The sequence below is a fragment of the Pseudophryne corroboree genome, chromosome 5 (assembly GCF_028390025.1).
Source record: "Pseudophryne corroboree isolate aPseCor3 chromosome 5, aPseCor3.hap2, whole genome shotgun sequence".
NCBI lineage: Eukaryota > Metazoa > Chordata > Amphibia > Anura > Myobatrachidae > Pseudophryne > Pseudophryne corroboree.
Window position 1 is genome coordinate 421,537,831 of NC_086448.1, and position 20,910 is coordinate 421,558,740.

Below are 20,910 nucleotides of genomic sequence, written 5' to 3' on the forward strand. Positions count from 1 at the left end.
TGTTAGGATATCTAATTATTCAGACATAAGAGAATTATATGAACATGCTAAATAAAAGCTGTTCATTAAGGCCTCTTGGTTTCACTATATCAAGCTTGAAAATCCATTGTGCTTACAATTGCAGAAGTCTTTTATTGCGATCTCCACCTCGTTGATCATCTGGAACTTGATCAATGATCATGTATCTCAAAGCAGCCAGACCATGTTTTGCTTGCGCACAGTGCCTGGCTACCGGTTGATAGTTCTCTTTTATTTTCCAAAGCGGCTCTTATGGCTGAACGATGTTGTGCTATTCGTTCTTGGAACCTTCTCACTGCCTTGCCTATATAATAGAGCCCGCGTGGGCACTTAATTACATAAACCACATGGGTACTTGTACAGGTGAGTGGATAGCGAATACGAAATTGACACCTAGAGTGTGGATGTGTGATATATTTTGAAGCAATCGTATAACTGCACGTGGTGCAGCCCACACATTTATAATAACCTCCTGGTTTAAATTGAGTATGGCTGGGCATTCTTTTAGAGATGTCCGTACGTACAACCCAGTCTTTAATATTACGTCCTCTTTTGTAGCAGGACATAATTCTAGTGTGTTTCAAATTTTTTAAACCCCGATCTTGCTGTATTATGGGCCACAAAGATTCAGAGGTCTTCTTGATATGTTGATCTGCAGAGTTGTACTTATGCACCCAATGAAGACGATCTATCTGGGTATCAGGAGTCATCATTTTCCTCCCCAAGATGTCCTCTCTAGACAGGTTGTTCACATGTACTCTTGCTTTAGTCAAAACCTGGGATGAATACCCCCTCTGTATGAATGTCTTTTCCATGTCATTCATTTTCATCTCTAGTTCCGTGGGATCACTCCTGAGTCTTTTGACCCAGAGGAATTGGGAGAAAGGGAGACCTCTCTTAAGGGGTGGATGATGGTGACTTTGGGCTGCCAAGATCGTGTTCCGATCTGTAGGGGTATATGTGTATATATATATATATATATATATATATATATATATATGTGTGTGTGTGTGTGTAATATATATAATATCATTTCTCTTACGTCTTAGAGGATACTGGGGATCCATTTAGTACCATGGGGTATAGACGGGTCCACTAGTTAATAAATGGATCCCCAGAATCCTCTACGGACTACGAGAAAAGAATATATATTTCTCTGACGTCCTAGTGGATGCTGGGAACTCCGTAAGGACCATGCTGGGAACTCCGTAAGGACCATGGGGAATAGCGGGCTCCGAAGGAGGCTGGGCACTCTAGAAAGATTTATGACTACCTGGTGTGCAGTGGCTCCTCCCACTATGACCCTCCTCCAAGCCTCAGTTAGATTTTGTGCCCGGCCGAGGTAGGATGCACACTAGGGGCTCTCCTGAGCTCTTAGAAAGAAAGATAGACTTAGGTTTTTTATTTTCAGTGAGACCTGCTGGCAACAGGCTCACTGCAGCGAGGGACTAAGGGGAGAAGAAGCGAACTCGCCTGCTTGCAGCCGGATTGGGCTTCTTAGGCTACTGGACACCATTAGCTCCAGAGGGATCGACCGCAGGCCCAGTCCTTGGTGTTCGGTCCCGGAGCCGCGCCGCCGTACCCCTTACAGAGCCAGAAGCAAGAAGAGGTCCGGAAAATCGGCGACAGAAGACATCAGTCTTCTCCAAGGTAGCGCACAGCACTGCAGCTGTGCGCCATTGCTCCTCACACACACTTCACACTCCGGTCACTGAGGGTGCAGGGCGCTGGGGGGGGGGGCGCCCTGAGAAGCAATTATAACACCTTGGCTGGCAAAAATACCACAATATATAGCCCTAGAGGCTATATATGTGGAAAATACCCCTGCCAGAATCCAGAAAAAAGCGTGAGAATAGGCCGCGGAAAAGGGGCGGAGCTATCTCATGCAGCACACTGGCGCCATTTCTCCTTCACAGATCCACTGGAAGGAAGCTCCCTGGCTCTCCCCTGCAGTCTACACTACAGAAAAGGGTAAAAAAAGAGAGGGGGGGCACTAAATTTAGGCGCTGTATAAATTATATATAAAAAAGCAGCTATAGGGGACATAACTCAGTTAGTCCCTGCATTATATAGCGCTCTGGTGTGTGCTGGCATACTCTCACTCTGTCCCCCCAAAGGTCTTTTGTGGGTCCTGTCCTCTGTTGGAGCATTCCTTGTGTGTGTGCGGTGTGTCGGTACGGCTGTGTCGACATGTTTGATGAGGATAATGATGTGGAGACGGAGCAGATGCCTTTAGAAGGGATGTCACCCCCTGCGGGGCAGACACCTGAGTGGTTGAGCTTATGGAAAGAAATGAGTGCACGTATAGACTCCTTACATAAGAAATTTGACGACATGCCAAATGTGGGACAGCCGACTTCTCAGCTCGTGCCTGCCCAGGCGTCGCACAGGTCATCAGGGGCTCTAAAACGCCCGCTGCCTCAGACCGCAGACCCAGATGTCGACACTGATACTGACACCAGTGTCGACGACGATGAGTCTAATCTGATGCCCACTAAGGCCATTCACTGCATGATTGAGGCAATGAAAGAGGTGTTACACATTTCTGATATAAATACAGGTAACACTAAAAAGGGTATTATGTTTGGGGAGAAAAAACTACCCGTAGTTTTTCCCCCATCAGATGAATTAAATGAAGTGTGTGAAGAAGCGTGGGTTTTCCCTGATCAAAAATTGGTAATTCCTAAGAAGGTACTAATGGCGTTCCCTTTCCCGCCAGAGGATAGGTCACGTTGGGAAACACCTCCTAGGGTGGATAAAGCGCTCACACGTTTGTCAAAAAAGGTGGCACTTCCGTCTCCGGATACGGCCGCCCTCAAGGAACCTGCTGATAGAAAGCAGGAGGCGATCCTGAAGTCTGTATATACACACTCAGGCATTATACTTAGACCAGCTATTGCGTCAGCTTGGATGTGCAGTGCTGCCGCTGCGTGGTCAGATAAACTGTCAGAAAATATTGACACATTAGACAGAGACACGATCCTGTTAACCATAGACCATATAAAAGACTCAGTCTTATATATGAGAGATGCACAGAGGGAAATCTGCCGACTGGCATCTAAAGTTAGTGCATTGTCCATTTCTGCTAGGAGAGGCTTATGGACTCGCCAGTGGACAGGAGATGCAGATTCTAAAAGGCACATGGAAGTGTTGCCATATAAAGGTGAGGAATTATTTGGGGATGGTCTCTCGGACCTAGTTTCCACAGCAACGTCTGGGAAGTCAGCATTTTTACCCCATGTCCCCTCACAGCCTAAGAAGGCGCCGTTTTATCAGGTTCAGTCCTTTCGGACCCAGAAAAACAGGCGTGGAAAAGGCGGGTCTTTTCTATCCAGAGGCAGAGGTAGGGGAAAAAGGCTGCAACAAACAGCAGCTTCCCAGGAGCAAAAGTCCTCCCCCGCTTCTTCTGCCAAGTCCGCCGCATGACGGTGGGGCTCCACAGGCGGAGCCTGGTACGGTGGGGGGCCGCCTCAAGAATTTCAGCGATCAGTGGGCTCGCTCACAGGTGGATCCCTGGATCCTTCAAATAGTATCTCAGGGGTACAAACTGGAATTCGAGGCGTCTCCACCCCACCGGTTCCTAAAATCTGCCTTGCCGATTGCTCCCTCAGACAGGGAGGCGGTGCTAGCGGCAATTCACAAGCTGTATTCCCAGCAGGTGATAATCAAGGTACCCCTACTTCAACAAGGCCGGGGTTATTATTCCACACTATTTGTGGTACCGAAACCGGACGGTTCGGTGAGACCCATTCTAAATTTGAAATCCTTGAACACATACATAAAAAAATTCAAGTTCAAGATGGAATCGCTCAGGGCGGTTATTGCGAGCCTGGAAGAGGGGGATTACATGGTATCCCTGGACATCAAGGATGCTTACTTGCATGTCCCCATTTACCATCCTCACCAGGAGTACCTCAGATTTGTGGTACAGGATTGCCATTACCAATTCCAGACGCTGCCGTTTGGACTGTCCACGGCACCGAGGGTATTTACCAAGGTGATGGCGGAAATGATGATACTCCTTCGAAAAAAGGGAGTTTTAATTATCCCGTACTTGGACGATCTCCTAATAAAAGCGAGGTCCAAGGAACAGTTGTTGGTGGGAGTAGCACTATCTCAGGAGGTGCTGCACCAGCACGGCTGGATTCTGAATATCCCGAAGTCACAGCTGGTTCCGACAACACGGCTACTGTTCCTGGGTATGATTCTGGATACAGTCCAGAAAAAAGTGTTTCTCCCGGAGGAGAAAGCCAGGGAGTTGTCATCTCTAGTCAGAGACCTCCTGAAACCAAAACAGGTATCAGTGCATCGCTGCACGCGGGTCCTGGGAAAGATGGTGGCTTCTTACGAAGCAATTCCCTTCGGCAGGTTCCATGCCAGAATCTTTCAGTGGGACCTGTTGGACCAGTGGTCCGGATCGCATCTTCAGATGCATCGCTTGATAACCCTGTCTCCAAGAACCAGGGTGTCTCTACTGTGGTGGCTGCAGAGTGCCCATCTTCTAGAGGGCCGCAGGTTCGGCATACAGGACTGGGTCCTGGTGACCACGGATGCCAGCCTTCGAGGCTGGGGGGCAGTCACACAGGGAAGAAACTTCCAAGGACTATGGTCGAGTCAGGAGACTTCCCTTCACATAAATATTCTGGAACTAAGGGCCATCTACAATGCCCTAAGTCAAGCAAAATCCCTGCTTCTACACCAGCCGGTGCTGATCCAGTCAGACAACATCACGGCAGTCGCCCATGTAAATCGACAGGGCGGCACAAGAAGCAGGATGGCGATGGCAGAAGCCACAAGAATTCTCCGATGGGCGGAGAATCATGTACTAGCACTGTCAGCAGTGTTCATTCCGGGAGTGGACAACTGGGAAGCAGACTTCCTCAGCAGACACGACCTCCACCCGGGAGAGTGGGGACTTCATCCAGAAGTCTTCCAGATGCCAGTAAACCGTTGGGAAAAACCACAGGTGGACATGATGGCGTCCCGCCTCAACAAAAAGTTAAAAAGATATTGCGCCAGGTCAAGGGACCCTCAGGCGGTAGCTGTGGACGCTCTAGTGACACCGTGGGTGTACCAGTCGGTTTATGTGTTCCCTCCTCTGCCTCTCATACCAAAGGTATTGAGAATAATAAGAAAGAGAGGAGTAAACACCATTCTCGTGGTTCCTGATTGGCCAAGACGAGCGTGGTACCCGGAACTTCAAGAGATGCTCTCAGAGGACCCGTGGCCTCTACCGCTCAGACAGGACCTGCTACAGCAGGGGCCCTGTCTGTTCCAAGACTTACCGCGGCTGCGTTTGACGGCATGGCGGTTGAACACCGGATCCTAAAGGAAAAGGGTATTCCGGAAGAAGTCATTCCTACGCTTATTAAGGCCAGGAAAGATGTTACGGCAAAGCATTATCACCGCATATGGCGGAAATATGTTGCATGGTGCGAGGGCCAAAAAGGCCCCAACAGAGGAATTTCAACTGGGTCGATTTCTGCATTTCCTGCAAGCAGGAGTGAATATGGGCCTAAAACTAGGCTCCATTAAAGTACAGATCTCGGCTCTGTCGATTTTCTTTCAAAAAGAACTAGCTTCAGTACCTGAAGTTCAGACATTTGTGAAAGGAGTGCTGCATATTCAGCCCCCATTTGTGCCTCCTGTGGCACCTTGGGATCTCAACGTGATGTTGAGCTTCTTAAAATCACATTGGTTTGAGCCACTAAAAACCGTGGATCTGAAATATCTCACGTGGAAAGTGGTCATGTTATTGGCCTTGGCTTCAGCCAGGCGAGCGTCAGAATTGGCGGCTTTATCATGTAAAAGCCCTTATCTGATTTTCCATATGGATAGGGCAGAATTGAGGACTCGTCCCCAATTTCTCCCTAAGGTGGTGTCAGCGTTTCACCTGAACCAGCCTATTGTGGTGCCTGCGGCTACTAAGGATTTGGAGGACTCCAAGTTGCTAGACGTTGTCAGGGCCCTGAAAATATATGTTTCCAGGACGGCTGGAGTCAGAAAATCTGACTCGCTGTTTATCCTGTATGCAAGCTGGGTGCTCCTGCTTCTAAGCAGTCTATTGCTCGCTGGATTTGTAGTACAATTCAGCTTGCACATTCTGTGGCAGGCCTGCCACAGCCAAAATCTGTGAATGCCCATTCCACAAGGAAGGTGGGCTCATCTTGGGCGGCTGCCCGAGGGGTCTCGGCTTTACAACTTTGCCGAGCAGCTACTTGGTCAGGGGCAAACACGTTTGCAAAATTCTACAAATTTGATACCCTGGCTGAGGAGGACCTGGAGTTTTCTCATTCGGTGCTGCAGAGTCATCCGCACTCTCCCGCCCGTTTGGGAGCTTTGGTATAATCCCCATGGTCCTTACGGAGTTCCCAGCATCCACTAGGACGTCAGAGAAAATAAGAATTTACTCACCGGTAATTCTATTTCTCGTAGTCCGTAGTGGATGCTGGGCGCCCATCCCAAGTGCGGATTGTCTGCAATACTTGTAAATAGTTATTGTTAACTAAAGGGTTATTGTTGAGCCATCTGTTGAGAGGCTCAGTTGTTTTCATACTGTCAAACTGAATATAGTATCACGAGTTGTACGGTGTGATTGGTGTGGCTGGTAAGAGTCTTACCCGGGTTTCTAAATCCTTCCTTATTATGTCTGCTCGTCCGGGCACAGTGTCCTAACTGAGGCTTGGAGGAGGGTCATAGTGGGAGGAGCCAGTGCACACCAGGTAGTCATAAATCTTTCTAGAGTGCCCAGCCTCCTTCGGAGCCCGCTATTCCCCATGGTCCTTACGGAGTTCCCAGCATGGTCCTTACGGAGTTCCCAGCATCCACTACGGACTACGAGAATATATATATATATATATATATATATATATATATATATATATATATATATATATATTATAGAGTTTACATTCGATATGTTGACCACCATTATCTGCTACCATCTGAAATGTCCAAATAGCATGTTCACCTGCTGATTGCAAGGTCTTGCTGGAAATGTTTAGCACCTGTAGTGATATGCTTTCTTTTAAGATCTGCCAAATTTGCTATGTTACAATAGACCAGGTCTTTTAGATACCCCAACAGCCAAAAACCGGCATATAATTTTCCTGTCAATTTCCTTCCTATGGCCTCATTAAGGGGTTACCATGAAGTCCATTTACACACATTCATGTACATTTCTTAGACCGGCAATGGCGTCGGCCTGGGTTTGTAGTGCTGTAGCAGCATGGACAGACTCCTTATCTACGGAAATTGAGACCCTAGATAAGGATACCATTTTAATGACCCTAGGGCATATAAAAGATGCTGCGTTATATATGAGGGATGCTCAAAGAGACATTTGTTTGCTAAGTTCCAGAATAAACGCTATGTCTATTTCTGCTAGGCGAGGCTTATGGACCAGACAGTGGACGGGTGATGTTGACTCAAGAGGTATATGGAGTCTTTGCCTTACAAAGGTGAGGAGTTATTTGGAGAAGGCCTCTCGGACCTAGTCTCCACAGCTACGACAGGTAAATCGAATTTTTTGCCTTATGTTCCCTCACAGCCTAAGAAAGCGCCTCATTATCAAATGCAGTCCTTTCGTTCGAATAAAAGCAAAAGAGTACGAGGATCGTCCTTTCTTGCCAGAGGTAAGGGCAGAGGAAAAAAGCTGCACACAGCTAGTTCCGAGGAACAGAAGTCCTCCCCTGCCTCTGCAAAATCCACCGCATGACGCTGGGGCTTCCCTGGGGGAGTCCGCTCAAGTGGGGGCACGTCTTCGACTTTTCAGCCACATCTGGGTTCATTCACAGGTGGATCCCTGGGCAATAGAAATTGTTTCTCAGGGATACAAGCTGGAATTCGAAGAGGTGCCTCCTCGCCGGTTTCTCAAATCGGCTCTACCTGCGGCTCCCTCAGAGAGGGAGTTAGTGTTGAATGCAATACAAAAATTGTATCTTCAACAGGTAGTGGTCAAGGTTCCTCTACTGCAGCAAGGAAAGGGTTATTACTCAACCCTGTTTGTGGTTCCGAATCTGGACGGTTCGGTCAGACCCATTTTGAATTTAAAATCCCTGAACCTATACTTGAAAAGGTTCAAATTCAAGATGGAATCGCTCAGGGCGGTTATCGCCAGCCTGGAAGGGGGGGGGATTTTATGGTTTTCCTGGACATAAAGGATGCATACCTTCATGTTCCAATATTTCCTCCTCATCAGGCGTTCCTGAGATTTGCTGTACAAGATTGTCATTACCAATTTCAGACGTTGCCGTTTGGGCTTTCAACGGCCCGAGGATTTTCACCAAGGTAATGGCGGAAATTATGGTGCTCCTGCGCAAGCGAGGGGTCACAATTATCCCATACGGACGATCTCCTCATAAAAGCGAGATCTCGGGAGAAGTTACTGGACAGCGTGTCTCTGTCTTTGAAGGTGTTACAGCAACACGGCTGGATTCTCAATATCCCGAAGTCAAAGTTGGTTCCTACGACGCGTCTGACCTGTCTGACCTTCTTGGGCTTGATTCTGGACACAGACCAGAAGAAGGTTTTTCTTCCAATGGAAAAAGCCCAGGAACTCATGACTCTGGTCAGGAACCTATTGAAGCCAAAACAGGTGTCAGTGCATCACTGCACTCGAGTCCTGGGGAAAATGGTGGCATCGTACGAAGCCATTCCCTTCGGCAGGTTCCATGCGAGGACCTTCCAATGGGACCTACTGTACAAGTGGTCCGGGTCACATCTACAAATGCATCAGAGGATCACCCTGTCCCCCAGAGCAAGGGTGTCTCTCCTGTGGTGGCTGCAGAGTGCTCACCTCCTAGAGGGTCGCAGGTTCGGAATTCAGGACTGGATCCTGGTGACCACAGACGCAAGTCTCCGAGGTTGGGGAGCAGTCACACAGGGAAGAAATTTCCAAGGTCTTTGGTCGAGTCTAGAGACTTTTCTCCACATCAACATCCTGGAGTTGAGGGACATATACAACGCCCTACGTCAAGCGGAGGCATTACTTCGCGACAAACCAGTTCTCATTCAGTCGGACAATGTCGCCGCAATAACTCATGTAAACCGCCAAGGCGTTACAAGGAGCAGGGTGGCAATGGTGGAAGCCACCAGGATTCTTCCCTGGGCGAAAAATCATGTAAGCGCACTGTCGGCAGTGTTCATTCCGGGAGTGGACAACTGGGAAGCAGACTTCCTCAGCAGACACGACCTGCATCCGGGAGAGTGGGGACTTCATCAGGAAGTCTTCGCGCAGATCGCAGGTCGGTGGGAACTGCCCCAGATAGACATGATGGCGTCCCGTCTCAACACAAAGTTAAAAAGGTATTGCGCCAGGTCAAGAGATCCTCAGGCGATAGCTGTGGACGCCCTGGTAACACCGTGGGTGTTTCGGTCGGTCTATGTGTTTCCTCCTCTTCCTCTTATACCCAAGGTGTTGAGAATGATAAGACAAAGAAGAGTGAGAACAATCCTCATTGTTCCAGATTGGCCACGAAGGACTTGGTATCCGGATCTACAGGAATTGCTCACAGAAGATCTGTGGCCTCTTCCTCTAAGACAGGACCTGCTGCAGCAGGGGCCCTGTCTGTTCCAAGACTTACCGCGGCTGCGTTTGACGGCATGGCGGTTGAACGCCGGATCCTAGCGGAAAAAGGTATTCCGGATGAGGTCATTCCTACGCTAATAAAGGCTAGGAAGGATGTGACATCAAAACATTATCACCGAATATGGAGAAAATATGTTTCTTGGTGCTAGGCCAGGAATGCTCCTACGGAGGAATTCCATCTGGGTCGTCTCCTTCACTTCCTGCAAACTGGAGTGAATTTGGGCCTAAAATTAGGCTCCATAAAAGTTCAGATTTCGGCCTTATCCATTTTCTTTCAAAAGGAATTGGCCTCTCTACCTGAAGTACAGACTTTTGTGAAGGGAGTACTGCATATTCAGCCTCCTTTTCTACCTCCGGTGGCGCCTTGGGACCTTAACGTGGTGTTAAGTTTCCTTAAGTCACATTCGTTTGAAGTGGAGTTAAAATATCTCACTTGGAAGGTGGTCATGTTGTTAGCCTTGGCTTCGGCTAGGCGAGTTTCGGAATTGGCGGCTTTATCACATAAAAGCCCCTATCTGGTTTTCCATATGGATAGAGCGGAATTGCGGACCCGTCCTCAATTCCTACCTAAGGTGGTCTCATCCTTTCATATGAACCAACCTATTGTCGTGCCTGTGGCTACTCGTGAATGGGAGGATTACGAGTCCCTTGATGTGGTCAGGGCTTTGAAAATTTACGTGGCCAGAACGGCTAGGATCAGAAAAACAGAAGCACTGTTTGTCCTGTATGCAGCCAACAAGGTTGGCGGTCCTGCTTCAAAGCAGACTATTGCTCGCTGGATCTGTAACACGATCCAGCAAACGCATTCTACGGCAGGATTGCCGTTACCAAAATCGGTTAAGGCCCATTCCACTAGGAAGGTGGGCTCGTCTTGGGCGGCTGCCCGTGGGGTTTCGGCACTACAGCTGTGCCGAGCTGCTACTTGGTCGGGGTCAAACACCTTTGCAAAGTTTTATAAGTTTGATACCCTGGCTGAGGAGGACCTCATGTTTGCTCAATCGGTGCTGCAAAGTCATCCGCACTCTCCGGCCCGTTTGGGAGCTTTGGTATAATCCCCATGGTCCTTACGGAGTCCCAGCATCCTCTAGGACGTTAGAGAAAATAAGATTTTAAACCTACCGGTAAATCTTTTTCTCGTAGTCCGTAGAGGATGCTGGGCGCCCGTCCCAAGTGCGGACTACTTCTGCAAGACTTGTATATAGTTATTGCTTAAATAAGGGTTATGTTATAGTTTCATCGGTTTTGGACCGAAACTATGTTGTTTTTCATACTGTTAACTGGTTAGTTTAACACAAGTTATACGGTGTGATTGGTGTGGCTGGCATGAATCTAGCCCTTGGATTAACTAAAATCCTTTCCTAGTACTGTCCATCTCCTCTGGGCACAATTTCTCTAACTGAGGTCTGGAGGAGGGGCATAGAGGGAGGAGCCAGTGCACACCCAGAGTCAAAGTTTTTCTTAAAGTGCCCATGTCTCCTGTGGAGCCCGTCTATCCCCATGGTCCTTACGGAGTCCCAGCATCCTTTACGGACTACGAGAAAAAGATTTACCGGTAGGTTTAAAATCTTTTTTTTTTTTTACCAATTCCCCTCTACTTCAATCTTAGTTAATGGTTATAGAAGCAACACATTGGCCCTAAAGAGAGGCACCCGTCAGGGATGTCCTCTTTCTCCCCTACTTTTTAACTTTATCATTGGACCCTATCTTACGGATCCTTCAACACTGGCCACAATTTAAGGATGTGTGTATTGGATCGAGTGAAGTAAAAATTTCGGCCTTCGCAGACGATCTTCTGCTATATATTAATAATCCTAGTGAAACAGTCCCTCTCATTTTAGAAAAAATCAACTCTTATGGTGAGGTCTCTGGACTGGTTATTAACGCAGACAAGTCAGTGGGAATTCTCTTGGGTCCCGGTGGATCTATCCCGTATTGGAGCAATTTAGTTCCCATCCAATGGTCCTCCTCTTCTATAAACTATCTGGGCATAACGTTGTCTAGAAATCCTTCTCAATTATATAAACACAACATTAGCAAAGCCATTTCCAATATTTCTGCTGAATTGAGTGGTTTGACAAGTGAAGATGGGTGGGCCCTTTTTTCAACGTATGGGAAAGCTACATAGCAACACAATCTCTATCAATACGAGAGGGAATCCATAAAAGCTTACTGCTGACCTCGTGGTATGGGCTGCGAGATCTAGATGGAGACCCCCCCATAGTTTTTCTGTTCACCTTCCCTTATGCAAAAACCCAGGCTATCAGGGCGGCATGGCGGGTTGGGGGGGATCTTTTCAATAGGGAGCTTAATCCATCTCAAAGACAAAAGACCTCTCACCTTCTCGGAAGCGGTGGCTAGGTTTGAAATTCTCCAATATTATCCAGTAGCGTTTCTACAGGCCCAACACTTTATTGCCACTGTGTTGAGAGAATTGAATAGTTTGGATTGGGATAATCTCTCAAAAAAAGGCGATTTCCTATCATTATGCCTTTCTTGATAATGCTGTTGATCATACTAACATACAATCTGGAATGAGTCAGTGGTTGGTTCACTTCCCAACTTTCTCATCTCAAGATCTTTTGAAACTTCTCAATAATTCCTGTAAGCTTCTATCCTCATATGTATCAGGAATTGTTTTATAATGTCATACATAGAACATATCTTTCTCCAAATAGACAATTTCTTATGGGCTTAATTCCTTCTGATAGTTGTCCCAAATGCACCAGGGGCTCTGCAGATTTATTTCATTGTTTTTGGGAATGTCCAATAATTAAAGGTTTTTGGATGCGGATCAAACGAGAAGCAGAAACCACGTTAATAAATTATATTCCTCTCTCCCCTGAGCGGGCCATTTTTGGGTTTCCCCCAAAATCTCAGCGTATTACTAAGGGTGGGAGAAAGCTGCTCCTAGCCATAAGCTCAGCAGCTAAAAAAAGATTTAGCAAAATTGAATTCATCCCAACCCCCCTTCGTTCTCCTTATACAAGGAAAAGCTTCATAACATCTTCAGGATGGACTGGGTGGAAACCATGTTTGACAAGTAAAGACGGGTGGGCCCTTTTTTCAACGTATGGGAAAGCTACATAGCAACACAATCTCTATCAATACGGGAGGGAATCCATAAAAGCTTACTGCTGACCTCGTGGTATGGGCTGCGAGATCTAGATGGAGACCCCCCATAGTTTTCGATTGATCCATCTCCCTGAATTTTTTTATGAAATGAGAAGTGATAGCCACACATGCTATTGAGGGTTTGAACTGAACTTCTGTATTTTTATATTATGTTTATTAAGTACTATTTTATTACTTCTTTTCTCATTGGTCGATAATTAATGACTGACACCAGAACACATCATTAATGTCATGTCAATACTTTTTCTCTGACGTCCTAGTGGATGCTGGGACTTCCGTAAGGACCATGGGGAATAGCGGCTCCACAGGAGACTGGGCACAAAAGTAAAAGCTTTAGACTAGCTGGTGTGCACTGGCTCCTCCCCCTATGACCCTCCTCCAAGCCTCAGTTAGATTTTTGTGCCCGAACGAGAAGGGTGCATGCTAGGTGGCTCTCCTGAGCTGATTAGAAGTAAAAGTTTAAATAGGTTTTTTATTTTCAGTGAGTACTGCTGGCAACAGGCTCACTGCATCGTGGGACTAAGGGGAGAAGAAGCGAACTCACCTGCGTGCAGAGTGGATTGGGCTTCTTGGCTACTGGACATTAGCTCCAGAGGGACGATCACAGGTTCAGCCTGGATGGGTCCCGGAGCCGCGCCGCCGGCCCCCTTACAGAGCCAGAAGAGCGAAGAGGTCCGGAGAAAGCGGCGGCAGAAGACGTTCCTGTCTTCAAATAAGGTAGCGCACAGCACTGCAGCTGTGCGCCATTGCTCTCAGCACACTTCACACTCCGGTCACTGAGGGTGCTGGGCGCTGGGGGGGAGCGCCCTGAGACGCAATAAAACACTATAAAAACCTTATATGGCTAAAGAAATGCATCACATATAGCTCCTAGGCTATATGGATGCATTTAACCCCTGCCAGTTTTCCTGAAAAAAGCGGGAGAAAAGGCCGCCGAGAAGGGGGCGGAGCCTATCTTCTCAGCACACAAGCGCCATTTTCCCTCACAGCTCCGCTGGAAGGACGGCTCCCTGACTCTCCCCTGCAGTCCTGCTACAAGAATCAGGGTAAAACAAGAGAGGGGGGGCACTATTGGCAGCTAATATATAATACAGCAGCTATAACAGGGAGTAACACTTATATAAGGTTATCCCTGCATATATATATAGCGCTCTGGTGTGTGCTGGCAAACTCTCCCTCTGTCTCCCCAAAGGGCTAGTGGGGTCCTGTCCTCTATCAGAGCATTCCCTGTGTGTGTGCTGGGTGTCGGTACGATTGTGTCGACATGTTTGAGGAGGAAAATGATGTGGAAGCAGAGCAATTGCCTGTGTTAGTGATGTCACCCCCTAGGGAGTCGACACCTGACTGGATGGTCGTATTTAAAGAATTACGTGACAATGTCAGCACTTTGCAAAAAACTGTTGACGACATGAGACAGCCGGCAAATCAGTTAGTGCCTGTTCAGGCGTCTCAGACACCGTCAGGGGCGCTAAAACGCCCGTTACCTCAGATGGTCGACACAGACCCAGACACGGATACTGAATCCAGTGTCGACGGTGAGGAGGCAAACTTAATGTCCAGTAGGGCCACACGTTACATGATCACGGCAATGAAGGAGGCATTGAACATTTCTGACACTACAAGTACCACAAAAAAGGGTATTATGTGGGGTGTGAAAAAACTACCAGTAGTTTTTCCTGAATCAGAGGAATTAAATGAGGTGTGTGATAAAGCGTGGGTTTCCCCCGATAAAAAACTGCTGATTTCTAACAAATTATTGGCACTATACCCTTTCCCGCCAGAGGTTAGGGCACGTTGGGAAACACCCCCTAGGGTAGATAAGGCGCTCACACGCTTATCAAAACAAGTGGCGTTACCGTCTCCTGATACGGCCGCCCTCAAGGAACCAGCTGATAGAAGGCTGGAAAATATCCTAAAAGGTATATACACACATACTGGTGTTATACTGCGACCAGCAATCGCCTCAGCCTGGATGTGCAGCGCTGGAGTGGCTTGGTCGGATTCCCTGACTGAAAATATTGATACCCTGGATAGGGACAGTATTTTATTAACTATAGAGCATTTAAAGGATGCATTACTATATATGCGTGATGCACAGAGGGATATTTGCACCCTGGCATCAAGAGTGAGTGCGATGTCCATTTCTGCCAGAAGGGCGTTATGGACGCGACAGTGGTCAGGTGATGCAGATTCCAAACGACATATGGAAGTATTGCCGTATAAAGGGGAGGAGTTATTTGGGGTCGGTCTATCAGACCTGGTGGCCACGGCAACGGCTGGAAAGTCCACCTTTTTACCCCAGGTCACCTCTCAGCAGAAAAAGACACCGTCTTTTCAAACTCAGTCCTTTCGTTCCTATAAGAACAAGCGAGCAAAAGGCCACTCATTTCTGCCCCGGGGCAGAGGAAGAGGAAAAAGACTGCACCAGGCAGCCTCTTCCCAGGAGCAGAAGCCCTCCCCCGCTTCTGCCAAGTCTTCAGCATGACGCTGGGGCTTTACAAGCGGACTCAGGCACGGTGGGGGCCCGTCTCAAAAATTTCAACGCGCAGTGGGCTCACTCGCAAGTGGACCCCTGGATCCTGCAGGTAGTATCACAGGGGTACAAATTGGAATTTGAGACGTCTCCCCCTCGCCGATTCCTGAAGTCTGCTCTTCCAACGCCTCCCTCCGACAGGGAGGCAGTATTGGAAGCTATTCACAAGCTGTATTCCCAGCAGGTGATAATCAAGGTACCCCTCCTACAACAGGAAAAGGGGTATTATTCCACGCTGTTTGTGGTACCGAAGCCGGACGGCTCGGTGAGACCAATTTTAAATCTGAAATCCTTGAACACTTACATAAAAAGGTTCAAATTCAAGATGGAATCACTCAGAGCAGTGATAGCGAACCTGGAAGAAGGGGACTATATGGTATCTCTGGATGATAAGGGCAAGATCCAGGGAACAGTTAGAGTTCGGAGTAGCACTGTCTCAGGTAGTGCTACGTCAGCACGGGTGGATTCTAAATATCCCAAAATCACAGCTGATTCCAACAACACGTCTACTGTTCCTGGGGATGATTCTGGACACAGTCCAGAAAAAGGTGTTTCTCCCGGAGGAGAAGGCCAGGGAGTTTTCCGAGCTAGTCAGGAACCTCCTAAAACCAGGCCAAGTGTCAGTGCATCAATGCACGAGAGTCCTGGGAAAAATGGTGGCTTCTTACGAAGCAATTCCATTCGGAAGATTCCATGCAAGAACTTTTCAGTGGGATCTGCTGGACAAATGGTCCGGATCGCATCTTCAGATGCATCAGCGGATAACCCTATCTCCAAGGACAAGGGTGTCTCTCCTGTGGTGGTTACAGAGTGCTCATCTTCTAGAGGGCCGCAGATTCGGCATTCAGGATTGGATGCTGGTGACCACGGATGCCAGTCTGAGAGGCTGGGGAGCAGTCACACAGGGAAGAAATTTCCAGGGCTTGTGGTCAAGCATGGAAACGTCTCTTCACATAAATATCCTGGAACTAAGGGCCATTTACAATGCCCTAAGTCAAGCAAGGCCTCTGCTTCAGGGTCAGTCGGTATTGATCCAATCGGACAACATCACGGCAGTCGCCCACGTCAACAGACAGGGCGGCACAAGAAGCAGGAGGGCAATGGCAGAAGCTGCAAGGATTCTCCGCTGGGCGGAAAATCATGTGGTAGCACTGTCAGCAGTGTTCATTCCGGGAGTGGACAACTGGGAAGCAGACTTCCTCAGCAGACACGACCTCCACCCGGGGGAGTGGGGACTTCACCCAGAAGTCTTCCAAGTGATTGTAAACCGTTGGGAAAAACCAAAGGTGGACATGATGGCGTCCCGTCTCAACAAAAAACTGGACAGATATTGCGCCAGGTCAAGGGACCCTCAGGCAATAGCGGTGGACGCTCTGGTAACACCGTGGGTGTACCAGTCGGTGTATGTGTTCCCTCCTCTGCCTCTCATACCCAAAGTACTGAGAATCATAAGAAGGAGAGGAGTAAGAACTATACTCGTGGCTCCGGATTGACCAAGAAGAACTTGGTACCCGGAACTGCAAGAGATGCTCACGGAGGACCCGTGGCCTCTACCTCTCAGAAAGGACCTGCTCCAGCAGGGACCTTGTCTGTTTTAAGACTTACCGCGGCTGCGTTTGACGGCATGGAGGTTGAACGCCGGATCCTGAAGGAAAAAGGCATTCCAGATGAAGTCATCCCTACCCTGGTCAAGGCCAGAAAGGATGTAACCGCAAAACATTATCACCGCATTTGGCGGAAATATGTTGCGTGGTGTGAGGCCAAGTAGGCCCCTACAGAGGAATTTCAACTGGGTCGTTTCCTGCATTTCCTGCAAACAGGACTATCTATGGGCCTAAAATTAGGGTCCATTAAGGTTCAAATTTCGGCCCTGTCAATCTTCTTCCAAAAAGAACTGGCTTCAGTGCCTGAAGTTCAGACGTTTGTCAAAGGGGTACTGCATATACAGCCTCCTTTTGTGCCTCCAGTGGCACCTTGGGATCTCAATGTAGTGTTGAGTCTCCTAAAATCACATTGGTTTGAACCACTCACCACTGTGGAATTGAAATATCTCACATGGAAAGTGGTCATGCTGTTAGCCCTGGCTTCAGCCAGGCGTGTCTCTGAATTGGCGGCTTTATCATATAAAAGCCCTTACCTAATTTTTCATTCAGACAGGGCAGAACTGAGGACTCGCCCTCAATTTCTCCCTAAGGTGGTTTCAGCGTTTCACATGAACCAGCCTATTGTGGTACCTGCGGCGACTAGGGACTTGGAGGACTCCAAGTTGCTGGACGTAGTCAGGGCCCTGAAAATATATGTTTCCAGGACGGCTGGAGTCAGAAAATCTGACTCGCTGTTTATCCTGTATGCACCCAACAAGCTGGGTGCTCCTGCTTCTAAGCAGACGATTGCTCGTTGGATTTGTAGTACAATTCAGCTTGCACATTCTGTGGCAGGCCTGCCACAGCCAAAATCTGTAAAAGCCCATTCCACAAGGAAAGTGGGCTCATCTTGGGCGGCTGCCCGAGGGGTCTCGGCTTTACAACTTTGCCGAGCAGCTACTTGGTCAGGGGCAAACACGTTTGCTAAATTTTACAAATTCGATACCCTGGCTGAGGAGGACCTGGAGTTCTCTCATTCGGTGCTGCAGAGTCATCCGCACTCTCCCGCCCGTTTGGGAGCTTTGGTATAATCCCCATGGTCCTTACGGAAGTCCCAGCATCCACTAGGACGTCAGAGAAAATAAGAATGTACTTACCGATAATTCTATTTCTCGTAGTCCGTAGTGGATGCTGGGCGCCCATCCCAAGTGCGGATTGTCTGCAATACTTGTATATAGTTATTGTTACAAAAAAATCGGGTTGTTTATTGTTGTGAGCCATCTTTTCAGAGGCTCCTACGTTTATCATACTGTTAACTGGGTTCAGATCACAGGTTGTACGGTGTGATTGGTGTGGCTGGTATGAGTCTTACCCGGGATTCAAAATCCTTCCTTATTATGTACGCTCGTCCGGGCACAGTATCCTAACTGAGGCTTGGAGGAGGGTCATAGGGGGAGGAGCCAGTGCACACCAGCTAGTCTAAAGCTTTTACTTTTGTGCCCAGTCTCCTGCGGAGCCGCTATTCCCCATGGTCCTTACGGAAGTCCCAGCATCCACTACGGACTACGAGAAATAGAATTATCGGTAAGTAAATTCTTATTATTACATCCATATTGTACTAAAACAATTTGTGAATTTTCTATTTTTATTCATGCTTCAATAAAAAAATGATAAAAAAAAAACAAAACCCTTTCACTAGATATACAATTACCGGCCTTTGTGAAATGATCAGTTGCAGTATTCCCAAGTACAAGACCACCTTTGATGATCCACCTATCAACATTCAAAGGTTTCCTTTGTGAAATAAATAACTTTCATGACTAAAGGTGCCCATACACTAGTGTGATTTTGCCCGATTTAATTAGTTTCCAACGGTTCGGGACAATAAATCGGATGAAAATGGGCAAATAGCATGTGCTTTACATTTGATCCGATGTGTGGTCCCGTGAGCATCGGATCGGAGCTCCTAGATCGGAAGTACTGCACTGTAGATATGTCTGATCCCGCTGGCATGGCTAGGATCGCATAAGATACATCGTATGCAAAAGTACCACATACAATGTATTGTATGCGATCCTGCCGCCCGGGAAGCTGCTGGGCAGTTCAAGGGAAATTTTATGCGACTTCTCCCCCAGAGACTGTACAAGTCCATACGGGCGTGCTAGCAATCAAAACGGCAAAGCAAAACCATAGGTTTTCCTGTGTGGTGAATAGGAAGTGGCTATAAGTGAATGCAAAAAAACAAAAGCAATCTCATTGACGTGCAATGGGAGTGTCAGTGCAGGCGCTGTGTTCTTGGACACCACCAGGGGCGGATTGGCCCTGCGGGACACCGTATGCGTTCCAGCTAAACAGGTCCTATCAGCAGCTCTGCGGGCCGGCTCAAACCGCCTGCACCCCGGGCTTGCATCTGTTGCTTTTCACACGGAACACAAATCAGAAGTTGTCCCCCATCCTGCCCGCCTAGTAGGTCCATCAGCCTCCCTGCACACATTGGTGAGGGGCAGGTGTGGCAGTGCACAGAGCCAGGCGGGGCTGAGCGTCTCAGCCTGGCAGAGCTGGGCAATAACAGACAGAATCCCTCTGGTCTAGCAGAAAGTGCCCTTATGACCATATTTAAACACATGTAAAGAAGTGTGTCCTGTCCATTCCGGAAGTGGACATTATCCCCGAACTCCGGAGTCCCCCTTTGCTCCAGTGTGGACCTGACAAACTGCAACATCAGTGCTACACCTCCTACATGCTGACCACGATACCTGCTATCCAGCTAATAACTGAGGCAATACTCCCCTCTCCCTCTTCCCACACAAGTAGATCCATTAATGACCTAGGAGAGGGACTGGAAAGCACAGTGTCCATTTTCGCAGATGATACTAAACTATGTAGAATACTTAATTCAGACAAGGATGTTAAGTCTCTACAGAATGACTTATCTAGACTTGAGGACTGGGCGGATAAATGGAGAATGAGTTTCGATATAGACAAATGTAAAGTTATGCACTTTGGGACTAAGAACATTCAGGCAGCCTATAAACTAAATGGGGAAAATGTAGGAATAACTGTAGTTTAAAAAGATTTGGGTGTGCTCATCGATAATAAACTTGGTAGCAGTACGCAAGGTCAAAATGCAGCAGCAAAGGCTAATAAGGTGTTATCATGCATAAAACTGGGTATAGAGACAAGGGAGGAGGGATCAGTATGAAATGCCTCCAATCAAAATCCCGACTGTCGAAATCCCGTCAGCAATTGACCGACGGTCAAAATCCCGACATGGACAAAATCCCGACATTTAAAAAAGTCAAGGTCAAAATACCGACATGTAAAATGCAGACAGGTCAAAATACCGACGTGTTTTTCATTGTTCTTTGTGTGTGTGTGTGTGTGTGTGTGTCGACATAGGTCGACATGGACACCATATAAGTGTACCGCGCCCCCTTGCATGTCTCGCTGTGCTCGCCATGCTTCGGGCACGGTGCCTCGCTGCGCTCGGCACACTATTATATTCCCGCTCCAGGTCCACTGGGATGGTAAAATATGAATAAGTCGGTTTCCATGAAAAAAATCATGAAAAAAATGCATGTCGGCATTTTGACCTGTCGGCATTTTGACCTTGTCGGTATTTTGTCCATGTCGGCATTTTGACAGTCTGTCAATTGCTGTCGGCATTTTGATTGGAGGTAAACAGACTGCATCCCAGGGAGGAGAGTGTAATCCTGCCTCTGTATAAATCATTGGTGCGGCCACACGTGGAATATTGTGTACAGTTTTGGGCACCATACTATAAAAAAGATACCTTGGAACTCGAAAGGGTTCAGAGGTGAGCCACTACACTGGTTAAGGGGTTAGAGGCACTGGACTATGAGGGAAGACTTAAAAGGCTTGATATGTTCACACTGGAAAAGAGGTGACTGAGAGGGGACATTATTAATATTTATAAATACATTAAGGGACAATACAAGGATTTATCAAACGATTTGTTTACAAAAAAAACATTACATGGGACACGAGGACACCACCTGAGGTTAGAAGAGAAAAAATTCCATACTCAACGGAGA

The 20,910-nt window shown here is 47.7% G+C and overlaps 1 protein-coding gene across 2 annotated transcripts in view; it reads left to right on the forward strand.

Annotated features, from left to right (window-relative positions):
• Nucleotides 1–20,910, forward strand: part of PDCD6 (programmed cell death 6) — a 175,712-nt gene that overhangs the window by 108,310 nt on the left and 46,492 nt on the right. The window lies entirely within an intron of this gene.